The sequence below is a fragment of the Triticum urartu genome, chromosome 5A, assembly GCF_056163025.1.
Source record: "Triticum urartu cultivar PI428250 chromosome 5A, HENAU_Tu73, whole genome shotgun sequence".
NCBI lineage: Eukaryota > Viridiplantae > Streptophyta > Magnoliopsida > Poales > Poaceae > Triticum > Triticum urartu.
In genome coordinates this window covers 19642155-19657153 of record NC_141877.1, presented here as the reverse complement: position 1 = coordinate 19657153, position 14999 = coordinate 19642155, and positions in this window count along the sequence as shown.

Below are 14999 nucleotides of genomic sequence, written 5' to 3'. Positions count from 1 at the left end.
TGAACTGTTATGTAGTTGTGAGTCTTGAACATTCAGGGAAAGAGAAACTTGTATCCCCGTCCGAATTAAAAGTCTTTATAAGATATTTATTAGACATGAAAATTGCATATATTTCGAAAGATTTGAAACATAGATAAAATTGTGATGGTATATGTATGCATGAGTTTTTTTGGTTTTGTTTGCAAAAGCATGTGTTCCTGAGTTGCCTATGTTGTGTTGGTTCATTATAGAAATCCTAATTGTGCCATTCCTTTTTCATATTATGGTGACATCGAGAAGATGAGACATTATGTCTTTTTTAGTAATCTAGAAAAGGGCACTCGCAAAAATAAAATGACATGTAAGAAAACAAGAAAAAGGGTTTGAAAATTTGCTTCTACATAGTTAGGGTGGCCATTGTTTTCGCTTGGACGGTCATGATGAAGCACGATTTGCAAGCATGCATCCATCCTTGGTTGGAGTGACCGGTGAGAACGGGGTGTCACCCTATTGGGTAGGCCCGTAAGGAGTGTAGCTTGTGTTCGAGCCTCATTATCTCAATTCTTTGTTTGTGGTCTCCAAAAAAGAAGAAGGGAGGGCAGGGGAGGAGTCATTATCTCAATTCTTCCATGAGTTGGTTGCACTCTATAAAGTCGAGGACGCACGATCTGTTCTCTCTCTATCTCGCTTGCTTTTTTTGTTTGCAGGGTGGTTCTCTGTCGCTTGCTGCTTGCTTCTGTTTTGAGTTTTCGTATGATACTTTACTGGTTTGTGATACTTGATTAACAAATTGTCTTTTCAATAGAACGAATCAACTATTTGTCTGCAATATAAAGGATTTTGTCAACGACCGAAGACTTCTAAGCACCCAGAAAGAATTTGCCACTATTTGAATTTTATATAAATTCAGCCAACTGTTTTTTATTCACAAGCAGGTGGTGTTAATTACATATTGTTCGTCCAGCAGTCATTGCTATTCGTTCAATAGCATCGCGCCAGCTGCATCATGAGCCACCGTTCGAGGCATCGTGCGCGCGGTTGCCTCTTGACCTGTGAGGCCGCGGCCCCTTTCCGTTAGTATGGGGAAGGGCACCTCATGTGTTGTCAACAAGCCCAACAAACTATCACCAGCCCAGCCCCAACCCAGCCCAGCACCCCGGTTAGAAGGAGAAGTGAAGAACAAACATTAGAAATATGAATCTTGTTTTGTGGCACTATCTATCCATTTGGCTTTAAAGGAACAAAGCAAAGAAAATTTTCTGTAATATTTTATTTAATGCTCTCGAAAGACAAAAAAAATGCTGGAGCATCTATACCTCGCTTGTTGTGAGGCGAACATGATGCTTCCCTACAACGCAAGATAAAAGGGTCAGGCCCAAGTTCGCGCTCACCTAGCGCTCACCTGAACCAGCGTATAGCACAAGGTACACACATTTGTTTCCACCTTATTATTTACTTATTTATTTTTTCCCTATTCATCAAAATATATATTTTCTAGAAACTTAGTTTTTATGTTAAATTTTCATGCAATTCAAAAAAGTGTCCACAAGTTTTAATTCTTTTTACATGGAATTCAAAGTAGTGCCCATGCAATTTTAAAAACTAGTCTTGAAATTTTTGAAAATGTTTCACACATTAGGACTTTTTCATGAAAAACGAAATTGTTTACACATTTTAATAAAATGTTTGTGGCATTTCAAATATATTGGTACCATTTAACAGAAATATTTAGATGCTTAAAAATGGTAGTTGAAATTTAATAAAAATGTAAATAAAAAAATATAGGAATGCATTGACACAACTTTTAAAAAATTGATCATGAAAGTTCCCGTTCACTAAAACTTGGTTGATTAAAAAAATTATGAATTTGAAAATGAAAAAGAGAAATAGAGAAAGCGACAAAACTGGAAACCTAACATAGGAAAATAAAAAAGAACCAGCAGAAAGTTTGCTGATTGTGGACTGGAGGGATAGAAGGCTTTTAAAACTGGAGCTAATTGGACCGACACAGGTGGGGCGTCTTGTGTGGGCGGTCTTGCAGTAAGTGAGATATAGCCCCTCGCGGAGTTTATTTTCTTTTAAATACATTCCTCCTTTTCAATGTTGGGTTAGGATTGTTAGCTTGGCCCATGTCAGAGCCGAACAGCAACAACAATACAGTCGAACATCAAGGCCTATCTGAGAGCTCAACAGCCCAGGTCAGCCACCCCGGCAGGCCACCATGACGATGGGACCGACCTGTGATCCCTTAGAGCCCAGTGAGTGTTCTACAAAAACTAGTAGCAGACACTAGCTAGCAGGAGAAACTGGACGTTTGAGGTCGGTTTAAGATGCCCGGGTGGGTTGTTTTTTTCGACCAGTCAGTCAGCGGTCCGCCCGTCCTTTCGAACATTTGAGGTTTGTTTGAGAGGCGCCCGACTGTAAATGTTGTTAGGACTGTTTGGACCTCCAAACAAGGAATGACATGTCACCGAGCCGAACGATAACAAGGGCCAGTTCTTTTACCGGCTTTAAAAAATAAGCTACCTCCTCCCCAGCTTTTCTCATAAGTCAGATCTCTCATTCATTAGGGCTTATGAGGGCATGCACAATGCATAGCCCAGGGTGATGCCCCATACGTCATGTAGGATCAGATGTTAGAAAAAGTAGGTTTGGATGGAGCAGTGGGATCCTCTGCAGGAGGCGGATGCTTGGGAAGAAAAAGTGTGGTCCGCTGAAGAAGTTGAAGTGAAGAGTAAGGACGCATGTGTAGTGGGAGTCTATTTTTTCTATTATTTGATGATGCCCACTAGTAGTAGCTTGCATTGGGAGAAAACATCAATATAGATGCCTCAACCTACTTTTTGTCTTGAAGCATTTGTATCTCTATGCTGGCAAAACATATTTGACGCTGCAGGCACCGGTTTCTAGCCCTTTCGTTCGCGTATTGAAAGGGCAAACATTCAGCGATATCTAGGAACCAAACCAAGGACTCGTTGGTTCAAGGTGCACATTGGTAACCACCCCACCACACAATCTTGATGTGCTAAGTTCTATCACTTCCTTTACTTATTATCTTATCTTATCTTTTTTTTGTTTCTTGTTTTCTGTTTTTTCTGTTTTCTATTTACTTTTTCTATTTTTCCTTCTTCCTCGTTTGATGTTTTTTCAAATCCATCCACATTTTTAAAATTTGATGAAATTTTTTCTAATTCAATGAACTTTTTTAAACTTTGATAATTTTTTTCCAATTCGATGAACTTTTTCCAAATCGGATGAACTTTTTTCAAGATTGATGAATTGTCCCTTCAAATTTGTGGACATTTTTCAAACTCGATGAACTATTTTTTCAAACTCGATGAACTTTTTTCAAAAGTGATGAACTTTTTGTCAAAAGTGATGAACTTTTTTTTTCAAAAACGATGAACTTTTTAAACATTTTTAAAATTTGATGAACTTTTTTTTGTTTGTGAACTTTACTTAAAAAATGATGAACTATTTCTCAAAATTGATGAACCTTTTTAAAGTTTATTAACTTTTGTCTCAAAATCAATGAACCTTTTTAAATGTTTGATGTTTTTTCAAATCCATCAACATTTTTAAAATTTGATGAAAAAATTTCTAATTCAATGAACTTTTTTCAACTTTGATAAACTTTTTTTCCAAATTCGATGAACTTTTTCCAAATCCGATGAACTTTTTTCAAGATTGATGAATTGTTCCTTCAAATTTGTGGACATTTTTCAAAATTGATGAACTTTTTTCAAAACTGATGACTTTTGTCGAAAGTGATGAACTTTTAAAAAAAACAATGAACTTTTTAAACTTTTTTCAAAATTGATGAACTTTTTTATGTTTGTGAACTTTTCTTAAAAAATGATGAACTATTTCTCAAAATCGATGAACCTTTTTAAAGTTTATTAACTTTTGTCTCAACATCAATGAACGATTTTAAATTAACAATTTTAAAAAATGATAAAAAATCTAAATGATAAATAAATCACACGGCTATAGTAGTTCATGTACTGTTAGCGCTATTAAAATCACAGTTGTCCAATTATTATGGTGGTTCGCTAAGGTTGAACAAGGCCTAACTTCACGAGCGATGCGGGGTTGATGTTTGAAGCAACTCTTTTTTTGCTCTTTTCTGTCAATTTTTGTTCACTACACTTTCCCTTCGCGAGCTGGCCAGATCCCATCGTATTCAAACCAGTGACCTCCCGGTCGTTACTTCCCTGTACTAACCACCCCACCGGCCTCACCTCATATGCTAAATTAGATTTTCTTTAGTCTTTTCTTCGTACTTCTATTTCTTTTTTCCTTTTTCGTTTTTCTTTTTGTTCGGTTTTAATTATTTTTTTCCTTTTGCTAAATTGATCGAATTTTCTTCAAAAATCATGAACCAATGTTCAAAATCGATGAACCTGTTTTTTTGAAAATCAATGAACTTTTTTCAAATCGGTGAACTTTTTTCCAAATTTGGTGAATTTTTTTTAAAATTCGGTGAACTTTTGTCAAATTTTAAGTCTTTTTTCGAAATCGATGAAAATTTTCAAATCTGATGATCTTTTTTCAAATTCGATGTACTTTTTTTCAAATTTGGTGAACTTTTTTTCAAATTCGATGTTTTTTTTCTGAAAATCAATGAACTTTTTTCATGTTTGTGAACTTTTCGCAAAATCGATGAACTTTCCCAAATTCAGGTTTTTTTCTAAATAATTCAAAAAACTTAAGTGATATAATAGATGGATGGCTCTATGCAATAAAATAGCGTGACGACATTGTTATCATGCTCTTGCCGCTGTGACTAACGTCAGGTAGCTCGACTCGCTACTCGGTCTTGTATGTGAAGTGGATGCACGTGAGTTCGAAACCTGTAAGGATCTCTTCTTTTTGTTGTTTTTTGTGAGATTTACGTTCACTGCTCTGTGCGTTTTCTGGGCCGGCCCACTCGCCACGTCTTTGAGCATCAGGAACGCAAATGGGCGCCTGCAGCGCCGTATAGTAGCTCCCCTATATGTCACTATCGTACATGTCGTGAACTTATGGAGAGCCGCTAGTTAACGAGCGCTTCTTCGGGAGCCTCGTAACAATCAGTGTTATTTGGCGCGCTCTCAGCCGTACGCCACGTGTCGCGCACTAGGCTCCTTTTAGATTTTGGTTTTTTATTCTTTCACACGCGTTTTTGGCTTTTAAAACAGTTTTTTGGGGGTTTTTTCGATGTTTCGGTTTTTCATCGGTCTTCCTTAACTATTGGACCAAAAAATCGACTTTCTTTTCACAAGAAAACGTGTTTTCATTTTTTTTTCGTGAGAGGGACGGTTTTACTTTCGCGAGATTCACGGCCATGCCTCTCGAAAACGAAAAAAAACACGTTTTTTGTTTCTTTTTTTCCGCGAGAGGCATGATTTTGCTTCTGAGAAAGACACGGTTGTGCTTTCACGAGAGACACAGCTGTGCCTCTCGAAAACGAAAAAAACGTGTTTTTTGTTTTTTTTTTCTTCGAGAGAGGCATGGTTATGCTTTCACGAGAGGCACGGCCGTGCTTCTCGGAAACAAAAAAACGTGTTTCTGCTTTTTTTACTTTCGCGAGAGACACGGCCGTGCTTCTCGAAAACGGAAAAAACATGTTTTTTGTTTTTTTCCTCCCGAGAGAGGCACGGTTGTGCTTTCACGAGAGGCACGGCCGTGCCTCTCAAAAATGTAAAAAAAACATGTTTTCAGGTTTTTTTCACGAGAGGTACGGTTGTTCTTCCGCGAGAGGCATGGTTGTTGAAAGAACATGCGGTGCCCCCATGTTTGGTTTTGGTCATTGATGACAATCTCTATGGACTAATGGTTGCCTTGAGTTATATTTGAAGGTTTTTGTCCATAGACTTTTCTTGGAGTACATGTATTGGTTTCAAGAAGAGTTTGTGTCGACCAAGGTGCTATTCAAGGAATTACCTAAAGAGTGGTCTTGTGAGAAGTTGATCAAGACTAAGTCAAAGAGTGAATCAAGTTGACCAACCCACAAAGTATAGAGGATGTACCGAGAGGGATCAAGTGATCCCATGATATGGTAAGCATTGTTAATTACGCTTTGTGTACTAACCCATGGTCTTCGTGAGGGTTCTTTGTGGGGTTAGGTTGCGGTGTGCAAGTTCAAGTGGAGCATCACGAAGAGATCAAATGCTTGAAGCTTGCCGTCCTTTGTGGTAACAATGGACTTGTGAAGATGTGCGGAAGAGTGGCTCACCCATAGTGGAGTATAGGGGAGCAATCAACTAGTCTTCATCAAGTCAACACAATCAAGAAAGGTTGCGGTGTGCAAGTTCAAGTGGAGCATCACGAAGGGATCAAATGCTTGAAGCTTGTCGTCCTTTGTGGTGACAATGGACTTGTGAAGATGTGCGGAAGAGTGGCTCACCCATAGTGGAGTATGGGGGAGCAATCAACTAGTCTTCATCGAGTCAACCCAATCAAGAAAGGTGGTCCAACTTGAGGGAGTCAAGATCGTCATCATCTAACTCAAGTGGACCATGTGCAAGGCAAAGGTTTGCCCTTGATAGGTTTTCTATTTTACCGGTCTCATGATGGTAGTTGGGAGATCGGGTTATAGGATCGATTGCCGTACTATCAAGGGGGGCTCTCGATGAGTAGCTTAATCGTATCGTTCACTGAGAGCTCAAACCATTGCATCCTTGCATCATCTTTCTTGGTTCTTATTTGGTTCTCTTTGAGAGTCTTAGAGCTTATGGTCATCTTGTTGACAAGCTTGAGTTCATCGAAAACGGAGTTCACATGCTTCTTCTATGATGTTTTCGTTGTTGGAGGTTTTGCCGATTCTTCTCGGTTGGAGGTTTCTCTCCTCTTTTTGTTAGGCATACCTCCCCTGCCTCTTCTTACTATAACCAGTCGCTGTTTTGATGCTACTCGTCGTCTTGTTTCCAACAAGTTTGAGTTTGCTCAATTCGGAGCTCATATGCAGAAGTTATGGCAGTTCTTGTTTTCTTGAGTGTGGTTTTGTCAGGGTCCCAGCGGTAGTACCGTGGTATCCAGTGTTGGGTTTCGTAGTAATTTCAAAAAAATTCCTACGCATACGCAAGATCATGGTGATGCATAGCAACGAGAGGGGGAGAGTGTGATCTACGTACCCTTGTAGATCGACAACGGAAGCTTGTAGATCGACAACGGAAGCGTTAACTTGGTTGATGTAGTCGTACGTCTCCACGACCCGACCGATCAAGCACTGAAACTACGGCACCTCCGAGTTCTAGCACACGTTCAGCTCGATGACGATCCCCGGACTCCGATCCAGCAAAGTGTCGGGGAAGAGTTGCGTCAGCACGACGGCGTGGTGACGATCTTGATGTTCTACCGTCGCAGGGCTTCGCCTAAGCACCGCTACAATATTATCGAGGACTATGGTGGAAGGGGGCACCGCACACGGCTAAGAATATGATCACGTGGATCAACTTGTGTCTATGGGGTGCCTCTTGCCTCCGTATATAAAGGATCCAAGGGGGGGTGCGGCCGGCCCTAGTAGGAGGCGCGCAGGAGGAGTCCTACTCCTACCGGGAGTAGGACTCCCCTCCCTTTCCTTGTCCAAGTAGGAGAGGGGGAAGGAAGGGAAAGAGGAGAGGGGGGCGCCGCCCCTCCCTCCTTGTCCAATTCGGACTAGGGGGAGAGGGGGCGCGCGGCCTGCCCTGGCAGCCCCTCCTCTTCTCCACTTTAGGCCCATGAGGCCCATTAACCCCCCGGTGCTCCGGTTTTATCCGAAACTTCCCCGGAACACTTCCGGTGTCCGAATATAGCCGTCCAATATATCAATCTTTATGTCTCGACCATTTCGAGACTCCTCGTCATGTCCGTGGTCACATCCGGGACTCCGAACTAACTTCGGTACATCAAAACTCATAAACTCATAATATAACTGTCATCGAAACCTTAAGCGTGCGGACCCTACGGGTTCGAGAACAATGTAGACATGACCGAGACACGTCTCCGGTCAATAACCAATAGCGGAACCAGGACGATCATATTGGCTCCTACATATTCTACGAAGATCTTTATCGGTCAGACAGCATAACAACATACGTTGTTCCCTTTGTCATCGGTAGGTTACTTGCCCGAGATTCGATCATCGGTATCTCAATACCTAGTTCAATCTCGTTACCGGCAAGTCTCTTTACTCGTTCCGTAATACATCATCTCGCATCTAACTCATTAGTTGCAATGCTTGCAAGGCTTATGTGATGTGCATTACCGAGAGGGCCCAGTGATACCTCTCCGACAATCGGAGTGACAAATCCTAATCTCGAAATACGCCAACCCAACATGTACCTTTGGAGACACCTGTAGAGAACCTTTATAATCACCCATTTACGTTGTGACATTTGGTAGCACACAAAGTGTTCCTCTGGCAAACGGGAGTTGCATAATCTCATAGTCATAGGAACATGTATAAGTCATGAAGAAAGCAATAGCAACATACTAAACGATCGGGTGTTAAGCTAATGGAATGGGTCATGTCAATCAGATCATTCACCTAATGATGTGATCCCGTTAATCAAATAACAACTCTTTGTTCATGGTTAGGAAACATAACCATCTTTGATTAACGATCTAGTCAAATAGAGGCATACTAGTGACACTCTGTTTGTCTATGTATTCACACATGTATTATGTTTCCGGTTAATACAATTCTAGCATGAATAATAAACATTTATCATGATATAAGGAAATAAATAATAACTTTATTATTGCCTCTAGGGCATATTTCCTTCAGTCTCCCACTTGCACTAGAGTCAATAATCTAGTTCACATCACCATGTGATTTAATACTAATAGTTCACATCTTTATGTGATTAGTTCACATCTTCATGTGACCAACACCCAAAGGGTTTACTAGATTCAGTAATCTAGTCCACATCGCTATGCGATTAACACCCAAAGAGTACTAAGGTGTGATCATGTTTTGCTTGTGAGAGAAGTTTCGTCAACGGGTCTGCCACATTCAGATCCGTATGTATTTTGCAAATTTCTATGTCAACAATGCTCTGCACAGAGCTACTCTAGCTAATTGCTCCCACTTTCAATATGTATCCAGATTGAGACTTAGAGTCATCTGGATTTAGTGTCAAAACTTGCATCGACGTAACCCTTTACGACGAACCTTTTTGTCACCTCCGTAATCGAGAAACATATCCTTATTCCACTAAGGATAATTTTGACCACTGTCCAGTGATCTACTCCTAGATCACTATTGTACTACCTTGCCAAAATCAGTGTAGGGTATACAATAGATCTGGTACATAGCATGGCATACTCTATAGAACCTATGGCTGAGGCATACGGAATGACTTTCATTCTCTTTCTATCTTCTGTCGTGGTCGGGTTTTGAGTCTTACTCAATTTCACACCTTGTAACACAGACAAGAACTCTTTCTTTGACTGTTCTATTTTGAACTACTTCAAAATCTTGTCAAGGTATGTACTCATTGAAAAAAACTTATCAAGCATCTTGATCTATCTCTATAGATCTTGATGTTCAATATGTCAGCAGCTTCACCGAGGTCTTTCTTTGGAAAATTCCTTTCAAACACTCCTTTATGCTTTGCAGAATAATTCTACATTATTTCCGATCAACAATATGTCATTCACATATACTTATCAGAAATGTTGTAGTGCTCCCACTCACTTTCTTGTAAATACAGGCTTCATCGCAAGTCTGTATAAAACTATATGCTTTGATTAACTTATCAAAGCGTATATTCCAACTCCGAGATGCTTGCACCAGTCCATAGATGGATCGCTGGAGCTTGCATATTTTGTTAGCACCTTTAGGATTGACAAAACCTTCTGGTTGTATCATATACAACTCTTCTTTAATAAATCTATTAAGGAATGCAGTTTTATTTATCCATGTGCCAGATTTCATAAAATGCGGCAATTGCTAACATGATTCGGACAGACTTAAGCATAGATACGAGTGAGAAACTCTCATCGTAGTCAACACCTTGAACTTGTCGAAAACCTTTTGCGACAATTCTAGCTTTGTAGATAGTAACACTACTATCAGCGTCCGTCTTCCTCTTGAAGATCCATTTATTCTCAATTGCTTGCCGATCATCGGGCAAGTCAACCAAAGTCCATACTTTGTTCTCATATATGGATCCCATCTCAGATTTCATGGCCTCAAGCCATTTTGCGGAATCTGGGCTCACCATCGCTTCTTCATAGTTCGTAGGTTGGTCATGGTCAAGTAGCATGACCTCCAGAACAGGATTACCGTACCACTCTGGTGCGGATCTCACTCTGGTTTACCTATGAGATTCGGTAGTAACTTGATCTGAAGTTACACGATCATCATCATTAGCTTCCTCACTAATTGGTGTAGTAGTCACAGGAACAGATTTCTGTGATGAACTACTTTCCAATAAGGTAGAAGGTACAATTACCTTATCAAGTTCTATTTTCCTCCCACTCACTTCTTTCGAGAGAACCTCCTTCTCTAGAAACGATCCATTCTTAGCAACGAATGTCTTGCCTTTGGATCTGTGATAGAAGGTGTACCCAACAGTAACTTTTTGGGTATCCTATGAAGACACACTTTTCCGATTTGGGTTTGAGCTTATCAGGATGAAACTTTTTCACATAAGCATTGCAACCCCAAACTTTAAGAAACGACAACTTTGGTTTCTTGCCAAACCACAATTCATACGGTGTCGTCTCAACAGATTTAGATGGTGCCCTTTTAACGTGAATGCAGCTGTCTCTAATGCATAACCCCAAAAGATGGTGGTAGATCGGTAAGAGACATCATAGATTGCACTATATACAATAAAGTACGGTTATGACGTTCGGACACACCATTATGTTGTGGTGTTCCATGTGGCATGAGTTTGTGAAACTATTCCACATTGTTTTAATTGAAGACCAAACTCGTAACTCAAATATTTGTCTCCACGATCAGATCATAGAAACTTTATTTTCTTGTCACAATGATTTTCCACTTCACTCTGAAATTCTTTGAACTTTTCAAATGTTTCAGACTTATGTTTCATCAAGTAGATATACCCATATCTGCTCAAATCATCTGTGAAGTTCAGAAAATAACGATACTTGTCGTGAGCCTTAACACTCATCGGACCGCATACATCAGTATGTATTATTTCCAATAAGTCAGTTGCTCGCTCCGGAGAACGGAGTCTTAGTCATCTTGCCCATGAGGCATGGTTCGCAAGCATCAAGTGATTCATAATCAAGTGATTCCAAAATCCCATCAGCATGGAGTTTCTTCATGCGCTTTACACCAATATGACCTAAACGGCAGTGCTACAAATAAGTTGCACTATCATTATTAACTTTGCATCTTTTGGTTTCAATATTATGATTATGTGTATCACTACGATCGAGATCCAACGAACTATTTTCATTGGGTGTGTAACCATATAAGGTTTTATTCGTGTAAACAGAACAACAATTTATTCTCTTACTTAAATGAATAACCGTATTACAATAAACATGATCAAATCATATTCATGCTTAACGCAAACACCAAATAACACTTATTCAGGTTCAACACTAATCCCGAAAGTATAGGGAGTGTGCGATGATGATCATATCAATCTTGGAACCACTTCCAACACACATCGTCACTTCACCCTTAACTAGTCTCTGCTTATTCTGCAACTCCCGTTTCGAGTTACTAATCTTAGCAACTGAACTAGTATCAAATACTGAGGGGTTGCTATAAACAGTAGTAAAGTACACATCAATAACATGTATATCAAATATACTTATGTTCACTTTGCCATCCTTCTTATCTGCCAATCACTTGGGGTAGTTCCGCTTCCAATGACCAGTCCCTTTGCAGTAGAAACACTTAGTCTCAGGCTTAGGACCAGACTTGGGCTTCTTCACTTGAGCAGCAACTTGCTTGCTGTTCTTCTTGAAGTTCCCCTTCTTCCCTCTGCCCTTTTCTTGAAACTAGTGGTCTTGTCTACCATCAACACTTGATGTTTTTCTCGATTTCTACCTTCGTCAATTTCCGCATTATGAAGAGCTTGGGAATCGTTTCCGTTATCCCTTGCATATCATAGTTCATCACGAAGTTCTACTAACTTGGTGATGGTGACTAGAGAATTCTGTCAATCACTATCTTATCTGGAAGATTAACTCCCACTTGATTCAAGCGATTGTAGTACTCAGACAATCTGGGCACATGCTCACTAGTTGAGCGATTCTCCTCCATCTTTTAGCTATAGAACTTGTTATAGACTTCATATCTCTCAACTCGGGTATTTGCTTGAAATATTAACTTCAACTCCTGGAACATCTCATATGCTCCATGACGTTCAAAACGTCTTTGAAGTCCCGATTCTAAGCCATTAAGCATGGTGCACTAAACTATCAAGTAGTCATCATATTGAGCTAGCCAAAGGTTCATAACGTCTGCATCTGCTCCTGCAATAGGTCCGTCACCTAGCGGTGCATCAAGGACATAATTCTTCTGTGCAGCAATGAGGATAAACCTCAGATCACGGATCCAATCCGCATCATTGCTACTAACATCTTTCAACACAATTTTCTCTAGGAACATATCAAAATAAACACAGGGAAGCAACAACGCGAGCTATTGATCTACAACATAATTTGCAAAATACTACCAGGACTAAGTTCATGATAAATTTAAGTTCAATTAATCATATTACTTAAGAACTCCCACTTAGATAGACATCCCTCTAATCCTCTAAGTGATTACGTGATCCAAATCAACTAAACCATGTCCGATCATCACGTGAGATTGAGTAGTTTCATTGGTGAACATCACTATGTTGATCATATCTACTATATGATTCACGCTCGACCTTCCGGTCTCCGTGTTCCGAGGCCATATCTGTATATGCTTGGCTCGTCAAGTATAACCTGAGTATTCCGCGTGTGCAACTGTTTTGCACCCTTGTATTTGACGTAGAGCCTATCACACCCGATCATCACGTGGTGTCTCAGCACGAAGAACTTTCGCAACGGTGCATACTCAGGGAGAACACTTCTTGATAATTAGTGAGAGATCATCTTATAATGCTACCGTCAATCAAAGCAAGATAAGATGCATAAAAGATAAACATCACATGCAATCAATATAAGTGATATGATATGGCCATCATCATCTTGTGCTTGTGATCTCCATCCTCGAAGCACCGTCGTGATCACCATCGTCACCGGCGCGACACCTTGATCTCCATCGTAGCATCGTTGTCGTCTCGCCAATCTCATGCTTCCACGACTATCGCTACCGCTTAGTGATAAAGTAACGTATTACAGCACGATTGCATTGCATACAATAAAGTGACAACCATATGGCTCCTGTCAGTTGCTGATAACTCGGTTACAAAACATGATCATCTCATACAATAAAATTTAGCATCATGTCTTGACCATATCACATCACAACATGCCCTGCAAAAACAAGTTAGACGTCCTCTACTTTGTTGTTGCAAGTTTTACGTGGCTGCTACGGGCTTAAGCAAGAACCAATCTTACCTACGCATCAAAACCACAACGATAGTTTGTCAAGTTGGTGCTGTTTTAACCTTCGCAAGGACCGGGCGTAGCCACACTCGGTTCAACAAAAGTTGGAGAAACTGTCACCCGCTAGCCACCTTTGTGCAAAGCACGTCGGGAGAACTGGTCTCACGTAAGCGTACGCGTAATGTCGGTTCGGGCCGCTTCGTCCAACAATACCGCCGAACCAAAGTATGACATGCTGGTAAGCAGTATGACTTATATCGCCCATAACTCACTTGTGTTCTACTCGTGCATATAACATCAACACATAAAACCTGGCTCTGATACCACTGTTGGGTTTCGTAGTAATTTCAAAAAATTTCCTACGCACACGCAAGATCATGTGATGCATAGCAACGAGAGGGGGAGAGTGTGACCTACGTACCCATGTAGATCGACAACGGAAGTGTTAACTTGGTTGATGTAGTCGTACGTCTCCACGGCCCGACCGATCAAGCACCGAAACTACGGCACCTCCGAGTTCTAGCACACGTTCAGCTCGATGACGATCCCCGGACTCTGATCCAGCAAAGTGTCGGGGAAGAGTTGTGTCAGCACGACGGCGTGGTGACGATCTTGATGTTCTACCGTCGCAGGGCTTCGCCTAAGCACCGCTAAAATATTATCGAGGACTATGGTGGAAGGGGGCACCGCACACGGCTAAGAATATGATCACGTGGATCAACTTGTGTCTATGGGGTGCCTCTTGCCTCCGTATATAAAGGATCCAAGGGGGGGTGCGGCCGGCCCTAGTAGGAGGCGCGCATGCAGGAGGAGTCCTACTCCTACCGGGAGTAGGACTCCCCTCCCTTTCCTTGTCCAAGTAGGAGAGGGGGAAGGAAGGGAGAGAGGAGAGGGGGGGCGCCGCCCCTCCCTCCTTGTCCAATTCGGACTAGGGGGAGAGGGGGCGCGTGGCCTGCCCTGGCAGCCCCTCCTCTTCTCCACTTTAGTCCCATGAGGCCCATTACCCCCCGGGGGGTTCCGGTAACCCCCCGGTGCTCCGGTTTTATCCGAAACTTCCCCGGAACACTTCCGGTGTCCGAATATAGCCGTCCAATATATCAATCTTTATGTCTCGACCATTTCGAGACTCCTCGTCATGTCCGTGATCACATCCGGGACTCCGAACTAACTTCGGTACATCAAAACTCATAAACTCATAATATAACTGTCATCGAAACCTTAAGCGTGCGGACCCTACGGGTTCGAGAACAATGTAGACATGACCGAGACACATCTCCAGTCAATAACCAATAGCGGAACCTGGATGCTCATATTGGCTCCTACATATTCTACGAAGATTTTTATCGGTCAGACCGCATAACAACATACGTTGTTCCCTTTGTCGTCGGTATGTTATTTGCCCGAGATTCGATCGTCGGTATCTCAATACCTAGTTCAATCTCGTTACCGGCAAGTCTCTTTACTCGTTCTGTAATACATCATCTCGCATCTAACTCATTAGTTGCAATGCTTGCAAGGCTTAT